The sequence below is a fragment of the Mirounga leonina genome, unplaced genomic scaffold (assembly GCF_011800145.1).
Source record: "Mirounga leonina isolate KUSES-001 unplaced genomic scaffold, KU_Mleo_1.0 Mir_170, whole genome shotgun sequence".
NCBI lineage: Eukaryota > Metazoa > Chordata > Mammalia > Carnivora > Phocidae > Mirounga > Mirounga leonina.
In genome coordinates, this window is record NW_023270433.1 from 26,572,873 (window position 1) to 26,587,948 (window position 15,076).

At 42.7% G+C, this 15,076-nt stretch overlaps 1 non-coding gene across 1 annotated transcript; it reads right to left on the reverse strand.

Moving 5' to 3' along the window:
* Positions 1-7,016: 7,016 nt before the first annotated feature.
* LOC118018264 lies at positions 7,017-7,157 on the reverse strand. Its single transcript, XR_004681347.1, has one exon. It is a non-coding gene; the product is annotated as a U4 spliceosomal RNA (small nuclear RNA).
* Between the last annotated feature and the right edge of the window lie 7,919 nt (positions 7,158-15,076).

Below are 15,076 nucleotides of genomic sequence, written 5' to 3' on the forward strand. Positions count from 1 at the left end.
TATGGATGGGTCCTGTCTTTTTTTTTTTTTTTTTTTAAGATTTTATTTATTTATTTGACAGAGAGAGACACAGCAAGAGAAGGAAAACAAGCAGGGGGAGTGGAAGAGGGAGAAGCAGGCTTCCTGCCGAGCAGGGAGCGCAATGCAGGGCTCGATCCCAGGACCCCGGGATCATGGCCTGAGCGGAAGACAGACGCTTAATGACTGAGCCACCCAAGCGCCCCGGATGGGTCCTGTCTTTTTATCCACTCTGCAACCCTGTGCCGTTTTATGGGAGCATTTAGGCCATTCATGTTGAGAGTGATTATTGAAAGATATGAATTAATTGTCATCATGTTGCCTTTGAAGACATTGTTTTTATAGATTGTCCCTGTAAATTTCTGTTGTAGATCACTCTTGGGGTCTTTCTCCTTTTATAGAACCCCCCTTAATATTTCTTGCAGGGCCGGCTTAGTGGTCACATATTCTTTCAGTTTCTGCCGGTCGTGGAAGCTCTGCATCTCTCCATCCATTCTAAATGACAGCCTTGCCGGATAAAGTATTCTTGGCTGCATGTTCTTCTCATTTAGTACCCTGAATATGTCTTGCCAGGCCTTTCTGGCTTGCCAGGTCTCTGTGGATAGGTCTGACGTTATTCTGATGTTCCTCCCTCTGTACGTAAGGAATCTCTTCCCCCTAACTGCCCTTAAGATGGTTTCCTTGGTTCTAAGATTTGCAAGTTTTACTATTACATGCTGGGGTGTTGGCCTGTTTTCCTTGATCTTGGAAGGGGTCCTTTCTGCCTCTAGGACGTGAATGTTTGTTTCATTCCCCAGATTAGGGAAGTTCTCAGCTACGATTTGCTCAAATACATCTTCTAGTCCTCTCTCTTTCTCCACTCCCTCCGGGATTCCTATTATTCTGACATTGGAACGCTTCATGGTGTCACTTATTTCTCTGATTCTATTTTCATGGATTCTGAGTTGTTTTTCCCTGGCCTCCTCTTTTCCCTTTTTATCTATTATATTGTCTTCCAGGTCACTTATTCGTTCTTCTGCCTCACTTACCCTAGCTGTTAGGTTATCTAGATTGGATTGGATCTCATTGATAGCATTTTGAAGTTCTGCCAATTCACCTTTCATTTCAGCCCTTAGAGACTCTATGTTGCCATTAATTGATTTCTCCATTCTAGCCATTGTCTTCACAATTGCTAGCCTGAATTCCATCTCCAACATCTTGGTTATATCTGCATCCATTTGTAAATCTGCAGTATAAGTCATAATCTCTGAGTCTTTTCTGTTTTGGGGGCTCCTCCTCCTAGTGTTTCTGTTGATGGGTGTTTGAGGGAATGTACAGAGTCCAAATTATTGACCAGAACCCAAGCAAGACACACCTGTTTTCTTGGGACCTTATGGTTGCTGGCCTCTTGTTTTCTCAGCCTGTCTTCTGCGGGAGACGCCTGCCGCGCTGTTACTCAGGCAACCCTGTTTGGGTGGAGTTGCCCTGCCCCCCTATGGTGGGGGATGGGCTCAGCGGGAAACAGTTTTGGGGGCTTTTGTTCTCTGGTGGCTTTCCCTGGAGGCTTTCCACGTCTCTTCTGTGAGTCAGAGCAGAAGAGACCGTTTCCAACCCTCTGCCTCAGAGTAGAGAGACCACAGTCTGTTCTTCAGTGAGCTCTCCAGGCCACACCGTCTCTGTTTCTGTCCATGCTGCTATAAACTGCAGCATCCTGGGTTGTACACCCCTCCGCAGCGCCCCCAGTCCTGCCTCCAGGTCGGGGCAAGTCTCTGCCCTTTGTGCTTCTAAAACCGCCAGCCCCTCCAGTTCACGTGTGCACAACCCCGCCGCTCAGGGTTTCCGCCCCGGGGCTGCCCTAAAATCCTTTCCCCGCCGCTACCAGTCTGCGAGTCTGTGCCCATCTGCAGCGCGTGAGGCTGTCACTCACCGGCGGTGTAGGATCCCCACGTCCAGGCACCCTCCCGCTGCCGTTTATCCTCCGATATCTGCCCGTGGAATCACAGCTCCCATGCTATCAATGAGATCCAATCCAATGATCCAATCTAATGAATGAGCATGGCTATGCTCCAAACCTCAAAACCAACTGCCTGCGATATTCTGTTTGTAGAGATCCAGATCTTCTTATATCTCAGGCTGATTTCGTGGGTGCTCAGAGTGGTCTGGTAGATATCTAGCTCAATTCTGGGGACCAGTTGAAATCGGGTCCCCTACTCCTCCGCCATCTTTCCTTCCAAACCATGTCAGCCTTTAATAACTATATAATACCTATTTGTATTTGCTTTTCCCCTCACAATTTGAAGTATTGAGGAAATAGTAATTTTTTATTCAATTGTTTTTCTTTTTTTTGGTATTTATTTATTTGACACAGAGAGAGAGAGAGACAGCGAGAGAGGGAACACAAGCATGTGGAGCGGAAGAGGGAGAAGCAGGCTTCCTGCTGAGCAGGGAGCCCGATGTGGGACCTGATCCCAGGACCCTGGGATCATGACCTGAGCTGAAGGCAGATGCTTAATGACTGAGCCACCCAGGCGTCCCTCAATTTTTTTTTCCTTAAAAAATATTTATTAAATGAACAAACCACATTATAACAGTGTAATTTTTAAAAATGTGAATTAAAAATTATAATATGCCCACCATAATAAATCAACTTTATTTTCCCATATTCTCATGTAGTCATTTTTCATATGCATGGATACTTTTATTTTATTTATTCATTTATTTATTTTTAAAAATTTTATTTATTTATTTATTTGAGAGAACGAGAATGAGAGAGAGAGTACATGAGAGGGCGGAGGGTCAGAGGGAGAAGCAGACTCCCTGCGGAGCAGGGAGTCCAATGCGGGGACTTGATTATCCCAGCACTCCATGATGACCTGAGCCGAAGGCAGTCGCTTAACCAACTGAGCCACCCAGGCGCCCTGCATGGATACTTTTAGACTAGGGCTCTGCAAAGTTTTTCAAAGAAGACCAGAGAATGGTATCTTAGCTTTGCATGCCACTCAGTCTCTGTTGAAACCACTCAACTCTTGTTGTAGTGTGAAAGCAGCCATAGCCAATACATAAATGAATGAGCATGGCTATGCTCCAATAAAACTTTATTTACAAAAGTCGGTGGCCAGCCTGTGTTTACTAAACCCTATTTTAGACAGTCATTCTTATAATTCAGATGAAACTATTAGCCTGGCCATTCCTGAACCAAACTTCCAACTTCCTGAAGCTGTTTTAAATTTTTAATTATTTAATTTTCACTTGTTTTCCCCAGATCTTTCTTTTTTTTTTTTTTAAAGATTTTATTTATTTATTTGAGAGAGAGAGAATGAGAGAGAGCACATGAGAGGGGGGAGGGTCAGAGGGAGAAGCAGACTCCCTGCCGAGCAGGGAGCCCGATGCGGGACTCGATCCCGGGACTCCGGGATCATGACCTGAGCAGAAGGCAGTCGCTTAACCAACTGAGCCACCCAGGCGCCCTCCCCAGATCTTTCTTAACCATGCTACAATTATGGAGCTGAAGTCCCCCGATTGATGTGTTTTTAGTAATGCAATATATTCAATGCACTTACTGATTATAAAAATACAGGATTTTGTTTTATAATGGACTTTAAGGATGACTCTTAAAAATAGTCATCTGCAACCTCACACCATAGCAAAAGATTTATGATCTTTTTCTGCCTTGGTCTATGAGCACATTTTTGATGATTATATTAATGGAAAAGATGATATAGCAAGAGTAATTTTGGAAAAAAAATCACCTCTAGATCCACTAACCGAACAGATACAGTTTTAGTTCTTGTCCACCAGCAAATATATTTTTATATGGCTGTAGTTATGTACATCTATCCTTTTATTTTATTTTATTTTAAAGATTTTATTTATTTATTTGACAGAGAGACACAGTGAGAGAGGGAACACAAGCAGGGGGAGTGGGAGAGGGAGAAGCAGGCTTCCCATGGAGCAGGGAGCCCGATGCGTGTCTCAATCCCAGGACTCTGGGATCATGACCTGAGCTGAAGGCAGACGCTTAACGACTGAGCCACCCAGGCGCCCCTAGTTATGTACATCTATCCTTTTAAAATATGTTTTTCATTTCTAATGAACACGTATTCAAAGTTATATAAGCTTGTCCATATTTTTAATCTTCTAAAGGAATTTCAAAATGCATTTACCCTATTCAGTATAGCCCCCTCTTCATCATTCTGAGGCAGCTTAAGTCAGTCATTTTTTTACTTGTATATTTTCACTTTATGCTATGAAGAATTCTATTTTTTTCATTTTTTTTTTTTTACTATGAAGAATCTTAAATGCACAGGAAGGTTGAAAGAATAGTATACTGAACACCTACATAATCACCACCTAGATTCAGCAATTTATATTTTATACATACACACACATAATTTTTTTCTCAATCATTTGAAACTGAAGGGCAGACATTGTAATACTTCATTCCTAAGTACTTCAGTAGGTATCTCCTAAGAATAAGACTGTTTCCATGCATAACCACAATGTTATTATCACATTTAAGACAACGAATAATGATCTCTTCTATCATCTAATATCTAGTCCATATTCAAATTTCCTCAATTGTTCCCAAAGTATTATATCCAATATTTCTATTTGGAACCAAGACCCAATTAAGGTTTGTATCTTGCATTTGTTAATTTGTCTTTTCAATCTCTTTTATTTATGTATGTATGTATGTATTTATTTATTTATTTAAGATTTTATTTATTTATTTGTCAGAGAGAGAGAGAATTAGCAGGGAGAGAGGCAGGCAGAGGGAGAGGGAGAAGCAGGCTCCCTGCTGAGCAAGGAGCCCGATGCGGGGCTTGATCCCAGGACCCTGGGATCAGGACCTGAGCTGAAGGAAGATGCATCACTGACTGAGCCACCCAGGCGTCCCTGAATCTCTTTTAAACTAGAAGAGCATCTTGACGTTTTTAACCATGACACTGACAGTGATTGGGATGATTGTCTTTATTCCACAGTCTGGGTTTGTCTGATTGTTTCCTCGTGGTGTCATATAGATTGTTTATCCCCTGGACTTCCCATACACTGTGCCCTGAGTCTAAAAGTGAGGTAGATTCAGGTTAAACCTAAAATGGGGGAAATACTTCACCATTCACTCCTATCAACTTTGATCCATTAGATATTCTCTTATATTTAAAAATATGTTCCATGTGGCATGGTAGACGAGATATGCTTTGTAATCAGAAAGGTTTTACAGCAGGAGACCTTGGGAAAATGACTGAACTTCTTTGAGCCTTAGTCTCCCCATATGTGAAAAGGGAAGTGGTAGAAATTCAGTAAATGTTTGCTCTCTTCCCCTAGTCTGTCGGTTTTTCGGGATCTCACAAAGCACCACCAGGATAGATATCTCAGGCGCACCTGAAGTGCTCACGTTTCCTAAGTAAGACAACAGCAGCAAGATGGCCATCATTTCTGTGGAGACAATATCATCATAATGCACTATTAGCTACTGTGATCTTCCATCATTTCCTTCCTGGAGAGTTACGACTGTGGCATTGAGGATTTAAGACCTACAGCCCAAACACTACTTACTACAAATCTCTCACAAAGCTGCTGCAATAAATCTCGTAGAGGAAAGTCATTGCATAAAAAAAACCCCAACTCCAGGGAGAGGGCCATTTATTTTCCTAGGAAAGGACTGTGATGAGAGACACTCCATGCTCCTTTAACTCCATGGAACAGAACCCAACAAAGCATTCATCATAGTAAGTTGAGTGATGAGCCCAGTGAGAAAAGCTGGGGAAGGAGGTTGGTAGGGGAAGTGCCCCCACCCAAGGCCTGCTCAGGGATCCCCCCTCCACCCTGCCATCTGGGGATCAGCTCTGCCTAGAACCAACACAACTGAAGATATAGTTCCTGAAGTCCAACTACCTTTACCCGATATAAAGCCAGCAGTCTAAACTTGGGCCCAATCTACTCCACAGATTTATTTAGTCTGCATAGTGTTTAAAAATGTTTTTTATTTGCAGCCCAGCATTTGAAATTTGAAAATGTCACAGAGAAAGATAAAATCCAGATTTCTGGCATCTCTAAACAAATTGGAATATCCAACCACAGTGGTTGAGGGCCCTGCATTCCTGCCGCCTGTAGGCCGTGTGAGTAGGCACCTGTTTGCCAGGCCACTTCCCCTTCTACCTTATCTGCTTTGCAAGCGATGGAGTTTGCACTCCCCATACTAATCTGTTGCCCTGGGGTCCATTCTCACACCTTCTACTCCCACCGCTGTTCTTGTATCAAAGTATAGCCCTTAAATACAAAATACATGGGGCGCCTGGGTGGCTCAGTCCGTTGGGCGTCTGCCTTCGGCTTGGGTCCTAATCCCAGCATCCTGGGATCGAGCCCTGCAGTGGGCTCTCTCCTCAGCCAGGAGCCTGCTTCTCCCTCTCCCTGTGCCCCTCCACCCTGCTCGTGCTCTCTCTCACTCTCTTGCTCTCTCTTTCTCAAATAAATAAATAAAATCTTAAAGAAAAAAGAAAATACAGCTGATTGATCCTTCTTCAATCATGATCTTGTACACAATCCGGAGATATTTCTAACATGGCAGGGAGACAGCCTAGAGTAAAGCAGAGAGCATAGGCTTTGCTGACAGGCAGACTTCAGCTCAGATGTCATCTCTCCCTTACCCTGGGATGTTATCTAACTCGCTAAGTTCCTCTTGAAACTTTGCTCAAGTTTGCTCATAGCAAAACAGCTATACTAGGGTCTCCCACTTTGGGAGACACCTTGGATGTGTCATCTTCTCCCATATTCTGTGACCTCACGCTCTCTTGGTTCAGTCCTTTCCATGGCTTCTTTGCTTCATATTTTCTGTCTTCTTTGAAGGCACCCCTTCCTGCAACATTCCATAGATGTCAGTGTTCCTCAGCATTCTGTCTTTGACATGGATCCCCACTACTCTCACCTTTTCTCAATCTAATGGTGGTACAGACACACAAATTGATAAGCAGATTACAGCACAATATGATTTTGTTTGCCTTTTTTTTTTTTAAATTCAGTCTCCATAGAGACTGTCAAAAATTGTCAATGTCCGCTGTATTTTGAGTCGTCACGGTGGGGTATTGGGAACATTTTTCAATTAGGAATAATCGCGCCTTGGATAAACCTCATTGGCTACAATACTGCCACTGTGCAAAGCTTGTTTTACTTTTTTTCCTTCTTTAAAGTTTTATTTACTTAACTAACCTCTACACCCCAGGTGGGGCTCGAACTCACGACCCCAGGATCAAGAGTCACACGCTTTTCCGGCTGAGCCAGCCAGGTGCCCCGTTTTGCCTTTTTTTTTTTTTTCCCATTTATAATTACGTAAACTTTTATTTTTTGCTGAGCACATTCTTCAAAGGGAACATTTAATGGCTGCACAATATTCCATTGTGTGAATAAATGATAATTCACTTAATCATTCCTCTAACATTGGCCAGTTAGGTTGTTCTAATTTTGAAAGGTGAGAAAGCCAAGAATGTGTTCTTATATGTGACATCTTGCTTTGGGATTATTTCTCAGTCTTATGTTTTTTTTTCCCACTACCTCCCTTTTGGACCTCTGTTCTTCTCTCCTCTTTCTCCTCATCAGGGCCGTCATGTTTCCAGAAGTTTGAAGTATTTTCTTTGGTGTCCACCTGAAGGAGAGAGCATGATGTCAATAAAGAAAATAGCCCTATCCGTTGACAATTTACTTGGCAGAAAAAGCCTACGTAAGCCCAGTGTCCATTTGGAACTGAGGAGCACCAGCTTATGTGTAGCTCTTCTCAAGGTGGGTTTAAAAAGATGAATGTCTAGGAGTTTTACAAGTATGTGACATCCAGGTGGGGCAATGTCTGTGAAAGTGGGGATAGGTTTTCTTTGCTCATCTGGCAAGTCCTGGCCCAGAGTTAGAGAAAACAGCATCTAGAGTAAGGAAGAAGTCCCCATCCAGCTGAGAGAAAAGGTTAATTTGGAAGTAAAGGAGGAAGTGTTGGATCAGTTAATGAATTTTAAGTGCCCACTCCATGCCAGGTGTATTGAGCAGACTGTGCCATTGGTCCAGGACTGCCTGGCTGCTGAATGGAAGCGCACTGATAAAAGTGAGAAATATAAAGTCAGGTTTGATAGGGAAGTAGGATGTAGCCTCAACCGTAGGAAAGGCTGCCAAAAAGGAAGCAGTGGGTAACTGGCTTTTTTGTGACAATTGAGCTGTTGGTAACTCGGTTGACTAGCTGGATGGCTCTCCTGAGACTCTACCTCTCCTGATGGAGCGATGTCCCACCCAGGGTCACTAGGGTAAATGAATGAAGACAAACAACAATCTTACACGAAGTGTTTTTGGAGACTTTATTGTCCATTGCGAAGCCAGCTAGCAGCACAGAAGTAGGCAATGAAATGTTTCAAGGTCAACTCAAAGTAATAAGCCTTTTACTCACAAAGTTTTTATGGGTTAATTCCTTTCTCCTCTTTGTAATATCTTCTTTCACTCGCCACCAAATTTAGCATCCCCTTCCTGTTGTAGATTAACAACTGTATCCTGTAAGTGGGACTATTACCAAAAGAGGCAGAAAGAGGAGCATTTGCTATTTTTCTTTGAAAAGCCCATTTACAGGCTCTTTCTCTTATGATTGCATCTCAAGAAGTCAGTAGAGAGATCTGGGCTCTCCTGACATCTTGGAACCAATGATACTTCTTAAATGCATATGATTCTTTACCAAATTTGAACAGCAGAAACCCATAAATTTTACCAAGTAAGAGAGAAGTAAAGCTTCCTAACTGGTTAACAAAATGGGCTGTAAAAAAATGTCTCCAGCCAAGAAAGAGCACAGACCTGCCTTCAGCTGCTTCTATTCTTTAAAATTAAAAATGCAGCACGTTCGAGATGCCTGGGTGGCCCTGGGTAGTTAAGTGTCTGACTGTTGGTTTTGGCTAGCTCATGATCACAGGATCATGAAATAGAGCCTTGCATCGGGCTCCCCGCTGAGCAGGGAGCCTGCTTAAGATTCTCTCTCTCCCTCTTGCTCTGCCTCCACCCCCCCCATCAATCAATCAATCAATCAGTAAAATGCAGCATGTTAGGGAAAGTACAAGGAAGGCAGAGTTTCTTGTCTGTCTTATAGGCTGGGACAGTACAACTAAGCTCATTTTTGCTTGGGTATCCTCCTTTTAAGCCTGAGGAAAATCTGTGGGTCTGTTACAAAGGCAATAGACAGTGGAGGGAGGATTAAGCCTATTTTTGCATTTAGAAGTCCTATTTCTGCATTTTGAAAAGGTTCATTTTTTTTTCCAGGATAGCTTGGAAAAGAGAATAAAGAACAGCTTTCAAGGGGTCTAGACCAGAGAAGAAAAGTTCTAGAGTCAGGAGGTTTTGTTTTGTTTTAAGACTTGGAAAGATTTCAGTGTGCTGATGAATTGAACACAGTCCCAACTATCCCATCACAGAGAATGAAACTCTGATCTGAAGTCAGATTTTAGGAACACCCAGGGAAGTTTGTCAACCTAGCAAAATCCCCATTCAGTTGCTCCCTTGAGCTCTTCAAAAGCACTCTGCATCGTATCCTTTTCTTCTCCCTGGCTGACGTGGCCGTAGCACGATAGAGCTCACCAGCCAATGTTTATGGCTCCCCTGTTATATGCCTGGTTTCCTGGATCACTCCCTCCAGCCAGCCATACCCACCGTTGCCTCCTCTCTCTGACTGTGAAAGCAATCCACTGCTGACCTACAGAGCCGTGGGCTCAGGAATACGTGCTGTTTTAAGCTGCTGAGTTTGTGGTACTTTCTTCCACAGCAACAGAAAACGAATACACCTACCTTCCTCTTTTATTCTCCAGGAAAACCTTAAGAGAAGACCCATTGCTCAGCCATACCCGCTTGGAAAAAAGGGCATCTCTAGAACCGAGCCGCCACACTGCCCTCTGGTGTAGAGCTCCGAGAAAACAGGCGTGTGTAAGCGCAACTCCCTTTCTGAGAAAGAATCTGGTTGTCTCAATCCCGATGAATGAAACTGGAACTATGGATGCCAACCTAGCACAGGAGTCTCTCCTCTTCAGAGAAAAGCAGATCCGACCGAACAGTTCTGCCACCTCCAAAGTTCCCTAAAAGGTGCAGTGAGAAAACTACTGCACAGAGTAACACAGCACGAACAATAATAGGGTAAGAAAAAGGTCAGCTTTTCAGACTGCCCTCTTCCCCTGCCCAGTCCGTGGTCCAGAGAGTTATGCCAGGCGGCTTCTCAGCTCTGCCCAGCAGCCTGCTCCGCGGGATTCCAGGCCCCGCAGGTGCTGCTGGACTCTACCATCCAAACAGAAGCCCCGGGGGGGAAAGAAGCGTGGCTGTCTCCTTAGCTAATCACCTGCCAAGTGAGCTCAGGCTCATTCTAAGTGAAGACCGTCCTCCTTCCCTCCACACCCCCTCTGGCTTTGCTCTTCTCTGTAAGCCCAGCGAACTCAACCTCATTTTGCACACCAGCCTTCCCTCTTGGTAGACCAGGAACCTCAGAGACTGGGAGGGCACTGCTGAGCATTTAGTGAGCTTTGCGCTGGGCGGGGGGCCTATACCTGGCACTGCTAGAATATTTCAAGAAGGTGCAAAGGACCTAGTTTCCAGGCAAATTAGAGTGCATTTCCTCCCCAGGTTCACTCAAGTGCATTTTGATAGTCCTTAAGCCAAGGTGGAGGGAACTGGGTGCTTTTGCATTTTACCTTCATAACAATCTTGTGAGGTGGATAACAGTGTCATCATTTTATGGATGACACTTAGAAAGGTTAAATGACTTAGGCAAGGTCACAGTCAATAAACTGTGGAATTGGGATTCAATTTAATCTTTTTAAAAAGTCCTTAGTGGTAGTATGATTTATTTTTAAATAAACTTTTTATTTCAGAACAGTTTTAGATTTACGGAAACATTATGCAGATAATACAGAGTTCCCGTATACCCCACAGCCAGTTTCCCTTATTATTAATATCATCCATTAGTATTGTACGTTTGTCACAATTAATAAACCAACAGTGATATGTTATTGTTAACTGAAATCCATGCTTTGTTCAGATTTCCTCATTTTTTCCCCCATTCTAGGATCCCATCCAGGACACCACATTACATTCAGTAGTTAGGTCTCCCTAAATTCCTCTTGGCTGGGGCAGTTTCTCAGACTCTTCTTATTTTTGATGATCTTTAAAATTTTGAGGACTACAGGTCAGGCATTTTACAGATGTCTTTCCGTTAGGAATTGTTTGAGGTTTTCTCAAGGTTAGACAGGGGTTATGTGTTTTCGGAAGACCATAGGAATTCAGTGGCATTTTCATTACATTGTATCAAGGGCGAATATTATCACTGTTGATATTCACCCAGATCACCTGGCTGAGTTAGTGTCTGCCACATTTCTTCATTGTAAAGTTACTCTTTCTTCCTTCTTTTCACAGGGTACTCTTTGGAAGAAAGTCATGTGCAGTCCACTCTTATGGAGGAGGAGAGATCTGCTCCTCCTCCTTGACGGTGGAGTATTTACATAAATTATTTGGGATTCTTCCGCACAGGAGGTTTGTCACTTCTCATTCATTTACTCAGTCATGTATTTATATCAGAATGAACTCATGGGTATTTATTTGTATCTTGGGTTATTATCCAATACTACTTTATTAACTGAATTTTCATCTCCTGTTTCTTACAATACATTGCTTGTGGTCTTGATTCAATACCATGGAGGTGATATTTGGCCAGGACCTAAGGTCCCATACACTGGAATCCTTTCCTACCTGGTTCCTCCCTTTGAGGTTCCCAAGGGACATAAATGCCAGAGGACAAGGCCAGGCAGAGGAATTCTCATTATCCTGGATTGCTCTCTGGCCTCTGTCAAAGTATAAATTTCAAAAAGTCAAAAATATAGAATAAACACGTCAAACATTTTATTTAACTCATTAATTAACGAAGGAACCAATAAGATTAGAAACAGGATAAGTACTTGTAGGCAATTTTTAAAAACTTCAAAATAAGGTCACTGTGAGATACAAAAACTGATTTACTGCCCTACAGGGCAATAAAACTACAACCTTTGGGGTTATCTTATCTACTAGTCAGAAATCATTTGCATCTCTATTAGTCACACATCTACAACTTAACATGCAATGTCACTGAGTCCCAGCCTCAATTAATACTAAATAGCAAAGTCATAGAATGGTATCTTCTCATGAGAAATTACATAATTCTTTTTTTTTTTTTTTAAGATTTTATTTTATTTTTTTGAGAAAAAGAGCAAGCAAGAGAGAGCATGAGCGGGAGGAGGGAGAAACAGACTCCCCTGCTGAGCAGAGAGTCTGATGTGGGGCTTGATCCCAGGACTCTGGGATCATGACCTGAGCCACAGGCAGGCGCTTAACTGACCCAGCCACCCAGGCACGCTGAGAAATTACATAATTTTTGAATGGGCCTGTTAAACTTCGGTTTGGCATGATATTGAAAGGACAGGTTGTGCTCTCTTGAACTTACCATGTTTTGGATAATTTTTCTTAACTCATAGCCCAATGTCATTTCCTGTGGAATTGTGAGAAAGCATTTTGGCTTCCCCATAGGCTTCACTCTAGTTCTACTCCAGGAAACAGAAGGTCCTTTCTAGGGGGAATGTAGCCCCAGGCCTCTCCGGAGACTGAAGGTTGCAAAGAGGCTTAGCACTTTAGTTAACTTCCCACTCACACCAAAGCACCACTTCCTGGCACTGTAGTCCAGGAAATATAAAGCCTGATCAGTGACTATTGAAGGGATTCAGAACAAGTCTCCTCAAAATGTGCCACTTTGGCATATGGATTATGTCGAGCTGAAGACAATCAAGACTGGCAGATTCAAGGAAAACTTGAACCTCTCCCTGAAGTGCCTCAAATAATCTATATAGAAGGGCTGGTCCAGGAAGAGAACTATTATAAGAGACAACTACGGAAGCATGTGGACTAGGTGTGGTTAACTGTTGGGGGGGAGGGGGCAGGGTGCAGGGAGCTCTGCAGGGCCTAGAGGTTAAATTCCTCTCTGTGTCCCATTGTCTCTGCAGGGCAAGGCAAATATTTGTTTACCAAACATTTGCTCTTCCCATCATCTGGTGAGCTGTCTTCCTCCCCTTTGAAGTCCTAGAGATTTCCTTTAGCTCAGAAAGGCATATAAACCTCAATGGCCTGACTGCCTGTGGGTGTCATATTCTTAAGGGCCCCATTTGTATGTATGCGTTTCCCCTGTTAATATGTCCTATGTTAACTTGATTATTAGACCAGCCAAAGAACCGAGAAGGGTAGAGGCAAAATTTTTCCTCCCAAGAAGGTCAACACCCTTTTCTTTGATTGTGGGGGCATTATGAGGCTTGACAGAGTGGCCAGAACCTTGATTTCTCTCTAAGAAGTGAAATACTCTACATGGCTTCCAAATTTTAACATTACATAATAGTACTAATTTTTATTTAATGTCCTTTAACTGAGTGGTGAGGTGGAACTATATATTTGTATAGCTTTGCATTCTTCACAGCATCTGGTATTAGATCTCGCATATTGCAGGCACTTTGTAAACGGCAGCTGCCTGACTAAGGGGGTATTTTGACTTGGGGGTTTTGGTGAAAAACACTTTCAGGAGAAAGTGTTTTGAGAAGCTTACACCAGTGACTTGCTATTTGGGAGGCCATGCTGTGCGGGGATGTCTTGAGGACACAGTATTCCGGAAGAAGCTTCCAAAAGCACAAGAAAGCCTTTTATTTTTTCAAAAGGTGACCCAGATGGCAATACCAAATAATAATAATTATGATGATACGATTTTTTTTTCTTAAAGAGCCCAGGCCTGTCAACATCTGGCTTTAGATTATAAATTGGCTCATTATCAGGAAAAAAATATTTATTGAAACATAGCAATGATGAATGACTCAACATAAGCGTGTTCTAAAAATCAGGCAGTTATTTGTACATGTGGTATTTGGTACATAGCTTTGCAATAGGGATAATTTTGTTCCAAGATGAGCACCAGGGACAGGAAATTGGACCTTAGGGTCCTGGTCTGATCATCTGGAATATAGGGCTAATTGGGATGCCTCCTTTGGAGATTTGCTTCATTAAGGTTTGGCTGAGAGCTCAGAAAGCTTTGAATCAAAGACTCCTCAGCACTGTGCTTAGCCTTCTTATTTAAATGAAAACCTCAAAGCGTTTAGGCCATTTTACTTGTTTTTCAAGCCTCTCTGTTTTTCTGTGACATTAAGGCTTTCCTAGGAATTTGCCTAGATTCAGCTCACTGTCCCTTTACTTCCATCTTCAAAAACATCTTAAATATTATTTAGCATAGAATATACTGAAAGATTTAGATATCTCCATGGTCACAAATGAGAAAAGAGAATGCACCAGAAGACCAGCTGAAGCAGCGCTTGCTACAACAAGCAGCCTGGTGGAAAGAACACAGGCTTTAGTGCCAGATGGCTCTAAAGTGCAATCAGGAACTTCAAACATAGTAGACGTGTGACCTTGGACATCTTTTAGTATTACTGGGTTTCTGTTTCCTCATCAAGAAGAATGGGAATGCTACCTGCTTTGTAGTATGGCTTTAAGAATTAGAAATTATATTTGTTTTTTTGTTTGTTTGTTTGTTTTTAAAGATTTTATTTATTTATTTGAGAGAGAATGAGATAGAGAGAGAGCACATGAGAGGGGGGAGGGTCAGAGGGAGAAGCAGACTCCCCGCCGAGCAGGGAGCCCGATGTGGGACTCGATCCCGGGACTCCAGGATCATGACCTGAGCCGAAGGCAGTCGCTTAACCAACTGAACCACCCAGGCGCCCCTAGAAATTATATTTGTATAGTTGTTGGAGCATAGCAGATACTTAGTAAATGATAACAATTATTATCATCCCTCCTCAAACACCAACAAGTAAGAAGCCTGGTGGGGAGATGTGGAGGTTTGGAAATTCTTTCCATCAGGATGTCCTGAGCTGGGAACGTGGATAGTAGAGATCTCTGATTATAAACATGATGGGAACATCAGTAGGCAGCTTTGAACTCTTCAGTTCCCTTGAACTTAACCAGCATCGACCATATAATTAATATGCCTAGCATGCTCAAAGCTGAAAAGAAAGCAGGCAAT